The following is a 17,502-nucleotide window of genomic DNA, read 5'->3' as shown; positions in this document are numbered from 1 at the left end:
GCACAGCTATGATGTGGCTGGCAGAGATCCCCAAGCCCCACCAGTCGAAAACTCCCAACAACTGTCCCTCCTGCGTACCTTATAAATAGCAGATCTTCATCTTCAGCGAGTGATATACTGCAAGCACCGGCCCCACAGCCTTCCCTCTGACGTATTCCTGCCTGTGTGGAAACAGGAAGTTGCATCAGTGGGAAGGATGTGAGGCCAACATGAGCAGCGTGTATTAGTTGCTGCTTGCTGCCGGTGAAAATCTGCTATTTAAAAGGTATGCGGGAGAGAGGAGATGTTTGAGAGATCATATGACATGCTGGTGAGAGAAGGAGATACCAAATCACCTGTAGGATGGGGCAGGGTTCTTGTGCCCACCCATCTTGGTCCCAGGCCCACCCAAAATTGGGTGTCTGGCTACGCCCCTGCTTTGAAGGACAATTTTTTGGCTGTAATGGCCTCTTTTACTTCACCTTTTAACCATGCTGGCTGACATTTTCTCTTCTTTTCACCTTTGCAAATACGTGGAATGCATCTGGATTGGGCTTAGTTCCGAGTAAGATGGTATTTTTGAATAACGTCCATGCGTGATTAATGTCCTAACCTTTGCAGCCGATCCTTTTAGTTTCTTTTTAACCATTTTCTTCATTTTATTATAGTCGCCCTTTCGAAACTTAAATGCAGCTACATTAGATTTCCTTTGTAGATTAATCCCAGTTAGTAGCTCAAACATGATCGTGTTATGATCACTGTTTCCGAGGGGACCCAACATGGCCACCTGTCGCTCTATGCTTTGCATGTCACCAAGGACCAGATCCAAAATGGCTCCCCCCTCTTGTCAGTTCTGGACCAGTTGCTCCAAGAAGTAGTCGTTTATTACATCTAGAAATTTTATCTCCCTAGCACTCCCTGATATAACATTGGCAGCTGGAAAGCAGACCACTGACTTTCTCACACCAGGGGAAGTTTGGGCCATGGAGCTCTTCAGCTGGTGGGGTTTAGGCATACCCACCAGCAAAGGTAAAATTTTTAATGGGGAGGAGAGAGCAAATAGTCAAAAGAGCATATAAAAGAGCGAAATACAACAACAGGGACCTACTATTGGCTGGCAGCTACCAGAAGGAAATAAATGACAACGTATGCAACATGGTTATGAAATACACATCAGCAAGATTTCAGCGCTGGGAGATAATACAAAACAACCATCTGTTCAAAGACATAAATTTACGTATTGCATTTGCAAGAGGCAGAAATCTGAAGGAACAATTGAGTCCCGCAGCACTTCCGCTAAATACCAGCACAAGAAGTAAAATCAATGGCCACTACAAGTGTGGCACATGTCAAATTTGCAAAATTAGTATAGAAACCAAAAAGTTCAGAGATGTGTTGAATAAACAGGAATTTTCTTTAAACCATTTAACCAATTGTAGATCAGACCATGAAGTTTATGTGATTCAGTGCCCATGTTATAGATTGTACGTTGGTTTGACAACAAGAGCATTCAAAATAAGAATGCTAGAACACAGATCAAACATTGCTAGACAAAATATAAAAGAGCCAATAGTAGAACATTGCATCACTTTTAAACAAGTCTACTATGTATAGCAAGACAACATCCCTCTGTTTTTCTAATTGTAGGAGAATCGGCTTCAGACACTCAGTGAGCAAATTTATAAAAATATATATTGCTCACTGACTCTTACCGGTGGCTTCCATTTTAATATAATAAGCCTACCTCGAGTAGTACCTCGCTGCAAGTTTGAAAGTATAGGAAAGTCTCAAATTTGAAACGGTACTGCTCCTTAGGAAGCTAGAGGCGAAACGGGAGCTCGCTGTAGGGCGTACCGGAAGTCCTATACGGAGAGCAGCAGATAAGTGTACCTTTTAAGTAAAATATTATAAAGTGACACAAAAAAAAGGAAATAAAGAAAAGTAGAAGTTTCAGGCTAATGAGGATACTCGAGGTAGGCTTATTATATTAAAATGGAAGCCACCGGTAAGAGTCAGTGAGCAATATATATTTTTATAAATTTGCTCACTGAGTGTCTGAAGCCGATTCTCCTACAATTAGAAAAACAGAGGGATGTTGTCTTGCTATACATAGTAGACTTGAGAAAAGAATATAAGCAAGTCCCATTACTTTATTTAATCACTTTTAAACATAAATTTGAAGAACTTAGATGCTGTATCATAGATAAGATTTATGGGAATTTAAGAGGGGGCAACAAAAAATTGATGTTACAAAGAAGGGAAGCGAAATGGACCCACAAATTGAAAACATTAGAGCCGTTAGGTTTGAACAATAAAATCGATTTGGCATGTGTTTTATTAGACTATTATCTAATCATGCCTCTATCTGCAGCCAATTAAAGTAAAATGGACTATTTATAGAACGCACTCAGCGTGTGACATGTCAGCGCCATTTTCTCTGAGGAAAGCAACTTGAATGTATGGGAACCAGCTCATCAATATTTATCCACTATTTAACTTGTATTTATATTTCGTTGACTGATTTCATTTTTTCTAGAAAATCGCATATTGACAGCAACTGAGGAAGCCACTTGAAGGTGAAACGGTGGCGCTGTTGGACTTAAGTTAAGTGTTGCCATTCATATATTGGCACTTGTATTAAGCCTGTGTGTATGGATTCAGGTCAAAATTTAAATGCTAGATTTTGAAACACAGCATTGAGCACTATAAAAACTAAAAAACGAAGGAGAGCCAAGCGAATCCCTATGATAGAAACTAATCATCGGTTTCCATTATACCCGTTGTAAACCTTGGACAAATCAGTCCGTAAGGTTTCTGAGAGATTCTCTCCTTAAAAAAATACATTTTTAGTGGATTATCCTGTCCTAGTGTAATTTATTTTATTTTGTAAAGAATTGGTGTCCCCCTGTCCACCCCAGGAACCCCCAAAATGGGCTGCTGGCTATGCCCCTGGTCCTAGCACAGTTTGTGCATTGACTGAACCCATTGGAAGGCTTCTAAAACCATGTGGGGAAGATAGCCACACAGTGAAATCAAATGGCTCAATTTTAAAAATAGGTTGTTTTTCTTTTTCTTTTTTTTTCTTTTCTTTTTTTTTTAAGAGGCCTGGCTGGCAGCGCAGGCCTAAGGATGCTGCAAGCCATAAAAAATAAAAGAAAACTTAGAAGGGCTGGTAAACTGAAGAAAATAAAGTGGAAAATAAAAAGAAAATAAGAAAATGGGTCCCGTGCTACTCACAATCAAAAATGAAGAGGCAGGAAGGCTCAAAAAATCTCTAATGAAAAAAAAATCACACAACAAGCAAAAAGAGATGTCTTCACTGCCCTGTGGAAAAGATAAAACTGCGGGTCCCACGCAACTCAGGCAGGCAGAAAGTGTATATAATTAGGATCTGCCTCACCCATTTGCGCAGCGGAAGCCATGGGCTCTCTGTACTATCCTAGAGAGAACTGCAAATCCCCTCTAGATACTTAATTACCCCAACCCTGTATCTGCTCATGCCAGGCTTACACCGTCAAAGCAGTATAGACCCTTGTAATTAGAAAGGAACCCAGTATGTAGTAGATATAATAAGATAGTTTATTACAATCTTACCAATGGTAATACAGGTAAGTTAAGCATTCACATAATAGAACCGCATATCATGGCACGTCCTCTCTCTCTAGCCTTCTGAAGTCTTCCTTCTCTGGTCTTCTTCTCCTCTCGTCTGCTCTAATACTCCTCAAACTGCTGCTTATATACAATTTTGGCCCTATTCATTTCAATGGACCCCAGTCTTTCTCAACAGGGCTCTTGGTTCTTATCAGTTGATCAGAATGACTTCACATACTATCAAGCTCTAAGTATAAACAAGATATGCTCAGAGCGCATCTTATTAGATGACTTTGCATTTTCCCCAAACTTTCCCTAGCCCCCCCTTTGGATGTTCTCACCCGGGGTGCAGCTGACCCAGCACTATCTCTAACCTTAGCAACTCTTGCTCATGACATCTTGCAGGTGCCAGTCTCAGGATTGTTTATAGAGTAGATTGCCCCCACCCTTGCCAGCTCTCAATTACCTCATCTCAGTACTTGCCACAGTGAAATGTAACTGTGTCAAAGGTGATCTCTGATTTTTACAAGCTAGCTCTCTTTTGTATCAGAGATGATTTTGATTTTAAGAAGCCTAGCTCTTATTATGAGCCATTGGCCTGTATTTTACTGAGAGCAAGGGCTAGCATAACTCTTCAAAAGGCACTCACACAAACATTGTGAGGGTCTGTCAAAAGCATTTAGAAGTAAAAGGACATTGAGTAACGTCCACACTAGGGCTCCGTGGATGGTGTCACCCAAATGTTAGAAGGTAATGTCCTGATACACAGATGCTTCATGAACTAGTTAGGGATTAGGGTAAATACGGAAAGGCAACTTGCTGAAGATAGTCATTGTCATGATTGTGACTATATTCCATGCCGGACTTGCTTTGAGGTTCCTCCAGCCAAGCCAAGCCGGCTTGAAAATCCTGAAGCCTGGGTGAAAATCCTGAATCCCATTCCAGTCAAGCCAAATCCATTCCTGGATCCTGTTCTTGCCAAGCCATGCTCTGCTGTTCCTGCAATCAAGCCTCACCCTTATTCGTGACCTCAGCTGGGACTGCCTTTATCAAGCACCTGGGAACTTTCTGGTTTGCCTTTGCAACAGAGGTCATCTGATGAGCTTCTTGTCGGTGAGTGTTGTTGCAGTGCTACCCTGTTACTTCTTATCCTGTCTTGGACCCTGCCTGTTTGCTGCCTGCCTTTGACCCTGCTTGGTTCTTGGAGTATTCTACTGTTTGCTGCCTGCCTTTGACCCTGTCTGTTTGCTGGAGTATTCTACTGTTTGCTGCCTGCCTTTGACCCTGTTTGGTTCCTGGAGTATTCTACTGTTACTGCCTGCCTCTGTTCCTGCTTGTTTCCTGGGCTACTTGTCTGTTTGCTGGCCGTCTGCTGGACCCTGCAATTCTGGGTTTTCCCTTCTGTCTCATAGTCCTGCCAGCCACCCGCACCCGGGGGCTCAACCTCTGGGGAACGGCGGTCAAGCGCAGGTGAAGCCTAGCCATTCTTGCCTTGCCTGTTCCAGTCTGCTCTACTTCAGCTGCAGCTCCAGTCCGGCGGTTCCAGTCCTGTTCCTGCCAGCCCATCTGAGTTCTGCCTTGTCTCTTGTTTGGGTGGTTCTCCTGCTGCTGCCGCTCCTTGGCAGTGGCCCAAGGGCTCATAAGTCCGGATTTTCCTCGAGAGTCTGACACTCATGCAGAAAAGCAGAAACACATAGGATCCTATGTAAATAGGCATGTGAAAGTAGCTAAGGTAGCTTGGCATTACAAATCTTACTTGGAACTAAACCATATTTTAAAAATAGCTTTCATATTGTTAAGGTAGCATTCCTGGATCATTTAAGTTAGGCAATGTGCTGCAAAAGGGCATAGAAAGTGTCGCTACAATTAAGGCTTAAAAAACTTGGAGGCAGTTACCCGCTCCTCCTCCATCATCTCCCTTCCCTTAGGTCCTTCCCCTCCCGGCAAGCAAGCTATCTTCTTTTTTTAACTTCTTCACGAATCTAGGAAACAATTAACAGTAAAATTAATGATGAATTTAAAAGTAAACCAATTCAATCTACTCATGTGATTGTATGGAACGGCCCCTTTAAAGCCTTCTGTCACATTTGTGCCTACTGGTGCTGTGATCTGCAGGTTAACCTACAGGGAAATGTTGTCTAGCAATTATGGTTAAACACTACCACCACTGAGGCACTTGAGTGAAATACTGATGGATGAGGATGACATCAAGGGCAGAACTCAGAGACAGGTGCTAAATGGGGGTGCGAGGGCAATAGAATTTCTGGCTGACCTCTGAAGAGGACTTCAGGTAGGAAATCAATTGCTTTCAAAATAAAAGCCCTTCTAATAGCAGCTGTCTGCGCTTCAGTCAGTTGTGTTGCTGTAAAATAAAAGTATCTAGTCACTTAAAGTAGATTGGATTAAGGGCTAAGTATCACAATCAGGAGCACACTGGAAATGTTCCTGTACTAGTGCATGAGAATTACATGCCTGGAACGCAAATGGGAAGACATGTATTTTCTACATTTTTTTTTCTCTAAATAAGGAAAAGTGTAACAATTTAAATCAAATACACTGAAAATTAAAGAACTGTATATTAGAGTTTTTAAATATATGTTGCTTAAATAGTAAAATATATTTTACCAAAATTTAGGCACCAAAATGCAGTGCACTGAGCGCAAATTCCATACCGGCGTCTAGGCACCCAGATTCTGTTATAGAATACTAGTGTAAATCAGCATTTACAAGCTAACATTTAGGTGTGTCTACTTATACCATGTCAATAACAGGTGTAAACCGATGCACCTAAATATAGCACTTTAGTGCATAAAAGACAGAATTCTATAACCTATGCGTGTAAATTGATTTGATTTGCTTACTTTATTTATTTTTTATCTATTAGATTGTAAGCTCTTTGAGCAGGGACTGTCTTTCTTCTATGTTTGTGCAGCGCTGCATACGCTTTGTAGCGCTATAGAAATGCTAAATAGTAGTAGTAGTAGTAGTAAATGTGTGACACAAAAATGCCCCACCCATGTGATTCCCTCTGTGCATGACCTTGCATTTAGTGTTATTCAAATTGGGGGTTTTATTTATTTATTTATTTATTTATGTAAATGTTTAACCCATCTTCCTGAACATGTGCTGAACGGGTTTGAAAATTACATTCATAATAATAAAACATAATACAACACTTGACATAACAAAAATATTCAAACACTAATTTCAGCTAACAGCGCAGTTCAGTGCATCAATACCTCAATATAAGTTCTAACAATCTTCCAAAAACAGCTGAAATTTTACAGCCTTCCAAAAACCCAATAGCTCATGAATGGTCTCCAATGACCTGTTCCTGGCCAGATCCAAACATTTCTATTCTATCCTCATCCATCTGCTGCTTTTGACACTATTGATCGCAGCCTACTCCTTCATACTCTGTCCTCACTTGGCTTTCAGGGCTCTATTCTTTCCTGGTTTTCTTCTTATCTCTCCCATCATACTTTTAGTGTGTACTCTGGTGGATCCTTCACTTCTATCCCACTATCAATTGATGTAAATCAGGGATCTATCCTGGGACCTCTTCTTTTCTCCATCTATACTTCTTCCCTTGGTACTCTGATCTCATCCCATGGTTTTCAGTATCACCTTTACGCTGATGACTCCCAGATCTACCCCTCCACACCAGAAATCTTAGCAGGAATCCAGGCCAAAGTATCAACCTACCTGTCTGACATTGCTGCCTGGATGTCTCAGCGCCATCTGAAACTAAACACAACCGAGACTGAGCTTCTTATCTTTCCACCTAAACCAACCTCTCCTCTTCCCCCATTCTCTATCTGTGGATAGCACTCTCATCCTCCCTGTCTCATCTGCTTGTAGCCTTGGGGCCATCTCTGTACATATTCAACAGACTGCTAAAACCTCTATAATATCACCAAAATTTGTCCTTTCCTTTCTGGGCACACTACCAGTACCCTTACCTACACTCTTATCACCTCTTGCTTAGACTATTGCAACTTGCTTCTCACAGATTTCCCACTAAGCCATCTCTCTCCCATTCAATCTGTTCACAATTCTGCTGCACGACTTAAATTCTGCCAGTGTAGCTATGCTCATATTACCCCTCTCCTCAAGTCACATCATTGGCTCCCTATCTGTTTCTGCAGACAGTTCAAACACCTCTTATTAACTTACAAGTGCATTCACTCTGCAGGTCCTCAGTACCTCTCCACTCTTATATCTCCCTATACACTCCTCCCCAGGAACTCTGTTCACTGGGTAAATCTCTCTTATCTGCAAATGTCTCCTCCACTTCTAACTCCAGACCCCTTTCCTTTTATCTTGCTGCACCATATGCCTGGAATAGACTTCCTAAGCCAGTACATCAAGCTCCATCTCTGGCCATCTTCAAATCTAGTTTAAAAGCCCACCTTTTTGATGCTGCTTTTAAGTCCTAACCCTTACTCACTTGTTCAGTACCCATGCTTTATCATTCCCACCTTAGTAATTCCCTTATCCCTTATTTTTCCTGTTTGTCTGTCCTAATTAGATTGTAAGCTCTGTCGAGCAGAGACTGTCCCTTCATGTTCAGTGTATAGCGCTGTGTACATCTAGTAGCGCTACAGAAATGATAAGTAGTAGTAGTAGTCTAATAGCAGGAGGCAACATATTCCACCACCAAATCAAGAAATAAGAGTAAGCTGGTGAACGAGCACACTATAATAAAAAAAAAAAAGATCTGACAGAGGGGAAAAGAAAATGCCTCTCACTCTGAGAATATAACAATTGTCTAGAGATGTAATTTGGCAACTTATCACAGACATATCTAGGTTATATACCAGGAAATAGAATTCAACATATTTCCATATTTCCTCACATCATACCGCTGAGTGTGTGCCTAGCACTTATGTCGTGAATGTTACATTCATGCATCTAAATGCTAGTACATAAGTACATAAGTATTGCCATACTGGGACCAGAGGCGTAGCCAGATGGACAATTTTAGGTGGGCCTGAGCCCAAGGTTGGTGAGCATAGAATTCACCTCCCCCCCCCCCATCCCCCTCTGGTTTGCTCCTCTCTCCACCCCTCCCTGCCCACAAACCCCAAATATTAAATACTTGAGGTGGTGGGGATCCCCAAACCCTGCCAGCTGAAGATTTTCTCCTCCTTCTTGAGGAGCCAGCACTCTTGCCTCAAACTGATGCTGCTGCCAGCAGGCCATGCATGCTCAGTGCTTTTGTATGTGCAAAAACTGAGCATGTGCAGAAGGGCCAGTCTCAGCATCAGCTCAAGGCAAGTGCTGTTAGCTGACATTTGGAAGAGTGAGGGCTGCCCAAGGAGAAAAAATCTTCAGCTGGCAAGGTTTAGGGATCCCCACCAGCCACAGCAAGAATGTCACAATTTTGAGTGGGCCTGAGTCCAAAGTGGGTGGGCCCTGGCTCACCCAGGCCCACCTGTGGCTACGCCACTGACTGGGACAGACCAAAGGTCCATCAAGCCCAGCATCCTGTTTCCAACAGTGACCAATCCAGGTCACAAATACCTGGCAAGATCCCAAAAAAGTACAAAGCATTTTATGCTGCTTATCCCACAAATAAGCAGTGGATTTTCCCCCAAAGTCCATTTTAATAATGCTCTATGGACTTTTCCTTTAGGAAGCTGTCCAAACCTTTTTTAAACTCCGCTAAGCTAACCGCCTTTTCCACATTCCCTGGCAACAAATTCTATAATCTTAGTACACAAAGAGCCTTTACATTTAGGGGCTCTTTTACTAAGATGTGGTAGGTCTACCATGGGCCTACCGTGCAGTAAAAAAGCATTACAGTGGGATTTACTGAGGCATTGTAATAATTCGGAATAAGTAGGATCTATTTTCAATAATACTATCACTCTCCTACCGGTTATGCAACGTGTTTGAGGGACACTTCTGATAAAAATACAAAAAAGTGGAGAAAAAAAGACCTCAGGTCACTCGGCTATTCCTCGTTCTTAAAGGACAAGCCTTTTGTATAATGAGGAGGCCTTATCAATCATGGGTCTCAAAAAAAACTCCACTTAATTTCTCATAAATTTCAAGTCTCAACAGTCCCAACAAGCAGATGCATAAGAGACACTGTTTTCATATACAATCAAGCTTGGCAAGAGTACTTATCTCAATATGTAAATGCTTAGAAAGTCCAGCTTTTTACTGAGGCATCCCATGGTAAAGTTCTGCTTAGCGCGCACTAATACTACGCTGGAAAATATTTTATATTTTCTAGCTTGGAAGGCATGTTTGGGTGGACAGTAAGCATGTCTGTGCTAAATGGGTACCACCACTGAATAAGTGGTGGCAAGGGCTCCTGGGGGTAATAGCCATGCTCTAATGGGGAAATTAGCGTAAGGCCATTATCTTTTTTTTAATGTGGCCATTTTATTGCTGCACTGAAAACAGATGCAGCGCACGGGAAGCCCACATGCTGATAGCGGTGCTGGCCACTTTTAGCACAGCTTAGTAAAAGGACCCTTTACACACTAAAGGCTGGATTCAGTAAATGGCGCCGAGTGCTATTTTATAAAGGGTACTCTGGGATGAATGCTCTTTATAGAATTGCATTGGGCGCTGAATTCCTCACTCAACTTTGGGCATAAGGACTTACATGAACTGAAACCAGGTGTAAATCCTGGCATGCAAGTTGGGCATGCATCTGCGGTATTCTAAAATACTGTGCACAATTTTCTGGAACACCCCATGACCCGCCCATGTCCTTCTAATGGGAACACCCCCTTAGCAGTTGCATGCGAACACACTTAGGTGCTGTCCTGTTACTAGGTATGTAAGTCTATTTCCATGCTGATCTGCCATTTCAGCCCCATTTCGGTGCCTTGCATCTGTTATAATGCGTTTTCATGCTGAAAGTTGGGTGTGGAATTAGCACCTAATTTAGACGCCACTTATAGAAATCTCCTGTAAGGTTATAGATTAAAGGGATGGGCAGATTTTCAAAGCATCCTGCTCAGATGCAAAATCCACAGCTACTTTGTACTCAAGACTTGGTAGAAATTTAACATAAGAACATAAGAATAGCCATACTGGGTCTGACCAATGGTCCATCTAGCCCGGTATCCTGCTTCCAACAGTGGCCAATCCAGGCCACAAGTAACTGGCAGAAACCCAAATAGCAGCAACATTCCATGCTACCAAATCAAGGGCAAGCAGTAGCTTCCTACATGTCTCTCAATAGCAGACTATGGACTTTTCCGCCAGGAACTTGTCCAAACATTTTTTAAACCCAGAATCATTAACTGCCGTTACCACATCATCTGGCAGTGTGTTCCAGAGCTTAACTATTCTTTCTGTGAAAAAATACTTCCTCCTATTTGTTTTAAAAGTGTTTCCATGTAATTTCATTGAGTGTCTCCTAGTCTTTATACTTTTTAAAAGAGTGGAAAAATTGATTCACTTTTACCTGTTCTACACCACTCAGGATTTTATAGACCTTAATCATATCCCCCCTCAGCCATCTCTTTTCCAAGCTGAACAGCCCTAACTTCTTAAGCCTTTCCTCGTATGGAAGGAGTTCCATCCCCTTTATCATTTTGGTCAGTTTTCTTTGAACCTTTTCTAATTCTACTATATCTTTTATGAGATATGGCAATCAGATTTGAATGCAATACTCAAGGTGAGGTTGCACCATGGAGTGATACAGAGGCATTATAATATTTTTGGTCTTATTTTGCATCCCTCTCCTAATAATTCCTAGCATCCTGTTTGCTTTTTTGGCTGCCGCCACACACTGGGCAGAAGATAGATATCAGTGTATTGTCTACAATGATACCTAGGTCTTTTTCTTGAGTGCTGAGTCCTAAAGTGGACCCTAGCATTAGATAACTATGATTCAGATTATTATTCCCAATGTGCATCACTTTGCATTTGTCTACATTAAATTTCATCTGCCATTTGGATGCAAGTCTTCCAGTTTCCTAAGGTCTTCCTGAATTTTTCACAATCCGCATGCGTTTTTACAAGTTTTAATAGTTTTGTGTCATCTGCGAATATAATCACATCACTCGTAGTTCTGTTTTCCAGATCATTTATAAATATGTTAAATAGCACTGGTCCCAGTACTGATCCCTGCAGCACTCCACTATTCACCCACCTTCATTGAGAAAAATGGCCATTTAACCATACCCTCTGTTTTCTGTCCAATAACCAATTCCTAATCAATAGAAGGACATTGCCTCCTATCTCATGACTTTTTAATTTTCTCACGAGTCTTTCAAAAACTTTGTGAAAATCTAGATAAACTACATCAACCAGCTGACCTTTATTCACATGTTTATTTATGCCTTCCAAGAAATGAAGCAAATTGGTGAGGCAAGACTTCCCTTGGTTGAACCCATGGTAACTCTGTCCCATTAAAACATTTTTGTCTATGTGTTCCGTAATTTTATTCTTTATAATAGTTTCTACTATTTTCCCCAGCACTGAACTCAGGCTTACCAGTGTGTAATTTCCCAGACCACCCCTGGAACTCTTCTTAACAATCAGCGTTATGTTGGCCACCATCCAATCTTCAGGTACTATGGATGACAGGTTAATGATCACTAAAAACAGATCAGCAATTTCATGTTTGAGTTCTTTCAGTATCCTAGGGTGTATACCATCTGGTCCAGGTGATTTATACATCTTTAACTTGTCTATTTGGATCAGTACATCTTCCAGTTCACAGAGATTTCTTTCAGTTCCTCTGCATCATCACACTTGAAGACCATATTCAGTACAGGTAGATCTGTTACATCTTCTTCCGTAAAGACCGAAGCAAAGAATTCATTCAATCTCTCTACTATGGTCTTGTCCTCCCTGAGTGCTCCTTTTGCTCATTCTTGATCTAACGGTCCCACAGATTCCCTCACAGGCTTTCTGCTTCTGATATATCTGAAAAAGTTGTTACTATGAATTTTTGTCTCCGCGGCAAATTTTTCTTCATATTCTCTTTTAGCCTTCATGATCAATGCTTTGCATCTAGCTTGACACTGCTCATGTTGTTTTATTTTCTTCATTTGGATCCTTTTGCTATTCTTTGAAAGATGGTCTCTTAGTGCTAATAGCTTCTTTCACTTCACCTTTTAACCACGCTGGCTGTCATTTGTTCTTCTTCCCAACTTTGTTAATACATGGAATACATCTGGTCTGGGCTTCCATGATGATATTTTTAAACAACGTTCACGCCTAAATTAGAGTTCTAACCTTTGCATCCGACCCTTTTAGCTTCTTTTTAACCATTTTCCTCATTGTGTCATAGTCGCTCTTTCAAAAATGAAATGCTGCTGCAGTAGATTTCTTTAGTGACTTCACTCCAGATATCAGCTCAAACTTGATCAAGTTATGATCACTGTTTCCCAGCGGATGCAACATTGTTACCTCTCGTAGCATGCCCTGTTGTCCATTAAGGACTAGATCTAAAGTAGCTCCCCCTCTTGACGGTTCTTGGACCAGTTGCTCCCTAGTGCTACCTGATGTAACATTTATCCAATCAATATTGGGGTAATTGAAATCTCACTTCCAAAGTATCAAATTCTAGATAAATGATCTGTATCAGACGAATTTCTTAAATTGTTAAAAGTGGAGAAAAAAGACCTCAATAGAAAAAGACACACCTATCTGTAAGGCAAGTTTTCAATATATAGGTGGCTCACAATAATCATCAGTCATAAAAAAAAACTCCACTGTTATTTCTGGATCAAAATCATCCTCACAAAGCAATTTATCTTACTGATACAGAATCCAATATGAAAGCAGTACATAATCAAAAGTTGCAAATGTCCATATAATCTATAACACTTATCTTGGTACAGAGGTCAGATCCATGCAGTAGTCAGCAAGGAAAAACATCAATGGGAAAAACGCACCAGACACCAGGAAGGTAATAGCTGAGGCAATGAAGTAGTGAGAACTTCCTGGTTTTAAAGTGAAGGCATCTGATCTCAGAGTAGGCGTGCCCAGAGTGTAGGCACGCCAAAAGTGTATACTTGCCCAGACGTAGGCACACCAAAGTGTAGATGTGCCCAAAGTATAGGTGTGCTCAGCCTGTAGACACGCCAAAACTGGAGATACTCAGAAGAGAGGTATTAAGTGTGCCGCAGGTATGTACATCTGCCTCCACGTTTGGTTCATGACACAAAACAGCAATTTCCTCTACTAAGAAAGCTTATTATACCACTCAAATAATCAGGGTCCCTAATTCATCTATTCTCTGTGACACTAAGATCCCTTACCTCCTACCACTCTTTACCAGCCTCTTCAATGATCTTGCCTTCTTCCCAAAGTTTAGCCACTCATATCAAGAACAAAGTTAGTCAATTGCAAAGCAGTCTCAGTCCATCAGTGCCTATTTCTACGTCTACATTATATACAGCAACTCCGGCTGTGCCTTGTAGCACTTTTAGTCAATTGAATCTGCCCACCATTGCTGAGCTTGGTAGGCACATTAGCACTATGAAACTAACTACAGCTCCAACCAATCCTGTTCCCTCAAGTTTGATTAAACATTATCCGGAATCCTTGCTCACTTTCATTCACTCTTTGACTACCCTCATCCTATCATCAGAAACTATTGCTGATTTCTGCAAACTAGCTACCGTTAGTCCCAAAGTTAAAGATGCCACTGCACTTTCTTCAGATCCAAACCACTATCGAGCCGTAGAAAATCTCCCTTTCACTGCCAAGGTAATTGAATCCATAGTACATTCTCAGCTGACCAACTTCATTTCTAAATCACATGTACTTCATCCAAATCAAACTGGTTTCAGACAAAGTCATAGTCCTGAGACCCCTTTCTAGGTGTTACCACTTTCCTTTATTGTGCTCTCAAACAAGGCAAATCAGTCATCCTGCTATCATTAGATCTTTCAGCAGCTTTCAATCTGATAGACCATTCCTTTTTACTACAAAACTTCAACTCTGTTGGTCTCTCCAATATTGGACTGGACTGGTTCTCTTCCTATCTGAACAACAGAATTTATACTGTTACTTTCAATGATTCTGTCTCCGCCCCTTTAGACTTAATTCTGGTGTCCCTCGGGGATCTATTCTCTCACCTATCCTCTTTAACATCTTTCCGGCTCCTTTTCTTATGATGGCTCAGACTCTAGAGTTGAAAACATTTGTTTCCGCAGATTACATTCAGGTACTTTTTACACTGGACACATGCTCTACCACCAAAATCTGTGTCTTGAATCACATGCTTACCAAGCTTGCTAATTGATTTCAGGAATATAATCTTGTCCTTAATCCAAGGATTTCGTGGGATTTTAAGGACAAGATTATGTTCCTGAAGCCAATTAGCAAGCTTGGTAAGCATGTGATTCAAGTTTGTTCTCTTTTTGTTACCTATAACCATCCTTCTTTCCAACACTCCAGTTCCACAAACTGACGCAGTTCGCATTTTAGGCATATTACTTGATCCCAATCTCCCTTTTAACCCTCAAATCTCTCACATTGTAAAAAGCTGCTTCTACAAGATCTGCATGATTCGATCCATCTGCTTCTTAATCCTTCCCTCAACACTTAATATTCTAGTCCACTCACTGGTCATTTTGCAACTGGATTATTGTAATTCACTGTATCAAGGACTCAGGGTCAAAGAACTTAGACATCTTCAAATTATCTAGAACACTCAATTTCGCTAATCACTAATATAAGGAAATGTGATCACGTCATGCTACAACTCAAAAATGCACACTGGCTGCCAATCAATCATCGCATAACCCACAAAATTCTATTACTAGTCCACAAGATCTTAGCTTCTGGTGAACCATTGTCCCTTTTATGCTATTTGATTCCATATAGCCCTTCAAGAACCATTTGGTCTGCTCTGCAAAATCAACTCACAGTCCCTACATATCATGTGATAGTTCATGAACACACCAGAAACTCCATCTTTTCAGTCCAAGGACCTTGTCTTTGAAATACTCTTCCAGGATCTTTAAGATTACAGTCTTCTCTACCTCAGTTTAAGTTCGACCTTAAAACCTACTTATTCGCTGATGCCTTCTCTTAATTGCCCTAGCTTGGGTTTAGTCTGCAATACTATGATCTTTGCAGAGCACCTGCTCTTCCTTCTGTGCTATCCCACCTACTCTCCTATTCATTATTGTAGTTCTGCCTTCTTCCCTTTTGTTTCTGTCTGTCATTCATGATTTATACTGTTTGTCCTATGCTAATCCTCTATCTATTATATGTTTTAGATTGTAAACTGCCCTGAAGGCTACCATAGGGCGGGTTAGTTAGTTCAAAATAAACTTGGAAACTTGAAACAAAGGGAATAATGAGTGAACTAATCAAATTACAATACATGACCTGATGTCCTTCCGGAAATTACTGAAGACTTATTTGTTCAATAAAACGTACAAAAAAGATCCCCCATAAAAAAGGGCACCTAAACTTCACCAGATATAAGTTTAATGGAACTTTTCAAATTTGTTTATCCTAACTTACACCCAAATTATTGAACATTATATCTTGTCATGTTATCATTATGTTATGTTTTATCTATTTACCCACTTCTCATTATACATAGTTTTCTGTACACCTTAACTGCAATAAGGCTGAAATTGTTATTCTGCTAACATGATTACCATGACATTCTCATGCACCTTATTTGTTATCTATATTCTGATTTCCTTATCCCATTAATGTGATTGTTGTTGTATTATATTGTAAGCCACATTGAGCCTGCAAATAGGTGGGAAAATGTGGGATATAAATTCAGCAAATAAATAAATAAATTTACAGATGATATAACATTAATCAAAGTACATTAATCAAAGTGGTTAAAACAAGCTGATTCTAAGATATTGTAGAAGGATCTTGAAAAATTGGAAAACTAGTGTATCTGGTTCCCACATTGGTAGGCGTTCAGGGTGACTGACTACACAAGTGGCACCTGAACAGGGGCACCGATAAAGACTTTTGGGACTACTTGTGAATGTTTTGCACTTGTTGCAGGGCTTATAACCATAAGAGGCTGTATTTGGAGGCTGTAGTAATTTTGTGGAGGTGGTCTATGGTCAGCTGCAAAGACATTGTATCTAAACCAGGCCCAGGAGCATTTGCTCACTTTTTTGAAAGGTTGTTGCTGCTCTGTTTGATTTGCACAGAGCTGGGTTTGATTTTTCTCAAAAATGATCTGAACTCATAGAATCTGAAGAATTAAGATGGCAACAGGATTTGCTAGAAGACCTCCCAAGTTCATGAAGTTTTGGCACCATCAGGAGAGGGGACTTGCAAAAGGATTAATATAACATAACATAACATACTGCTGTAACCAAGAAGTTCTAAGCAGTTCACAATCAGACAAGAGACTGGGACAAAACTCCAAGGAATTACAAAATCAGATTCATTAAAATAATTCATCCAGTAACAAATTTCTGAAAAGGCCAGGTTTTGAGATTTCTCCTGAACGAAGGATAAGTATGGGATTGAATCAAGCATACTGAAATTTCTTGCCAAAATGTAGGAGCTTGGTATGCTAACAGCTTTTCATGAATTTTCAGTCTTTTACAACTTTTAAGAGAAGGAAAACTAAAAGCGGAATTATTAATAATTCTCCTATTTCTAGACAAAGCAGTAAACTGAAAGTTATCCAGCACAAAGCAGTAAACTGAAAATTATCCAGAATATACTCTGGTCTTCCCCCATCCAGGGTTTTAAATAAAAAAATGCACAGCCCCCATCCATAATTTTAAATTAAAAAAAAACAGGCAAACAAATATAACCCTGGCTTCTATGGGTAGCCAATGCAATCTTACAAAATAACCTGAAATCCTGTCTGATTTTCTCAAAGAGAAAAGTACACAAACCATGGAGCCTTTTTAGCTTTTGTTTTGAACTACCCAGAAATATAAGATTGCAACAGTCCAATTTTGATAATATCAGCGACTGGACCAAAAGTCTAAATTTATCTAA

General features: G+C 40.5%; 1 long non-coding RNA gene across 1 annotated transcript; it reads right to left on the bottom strand.

Annotated features, from left to right (window-relative positions):
- Positions 1 to 1,770: 1,770 nt before the first annotated feature.
- LOC115460334 lies at positions 1,771 to 16,175 on the bottom strand. The gene is made up of 3 exons (XR_003940465.1): positions 16,165 to 16,175; positions 10,488 to 10,497; positions 1,771 to 2,096 (listed from the first exon to the last, which is right to left on the bottom strand). It is a non-coding gene; the product is annotated as an uncharacterized LOC115460334 (long non-coding RNA).
- Positions 16,176 to 17,502: the final 1,327 nt, after the last annotated feature.

This window comes from Microcaecilia unicolor, chromosome 1 (genome assembly GCF_901765095.1).
Source record: "Microcaecilia unicolor chromosome 1, aMicUni1.1, whole genome shotgun sequence".
In the NCBI taxonomy this organism is placed as follows: domain Eukaryota; kingdom Metazoa; phylum Chordata; class Amphibia; order Gymnophiona; family Siphonopidae; genus Microcaecilia; species Microcaecilia unicolor.
The sequence above is the reverse complement of the archived record's forward strand: the minus strand, read 5'-3'. Positions and strand labels throughout refer to the sequence as shown.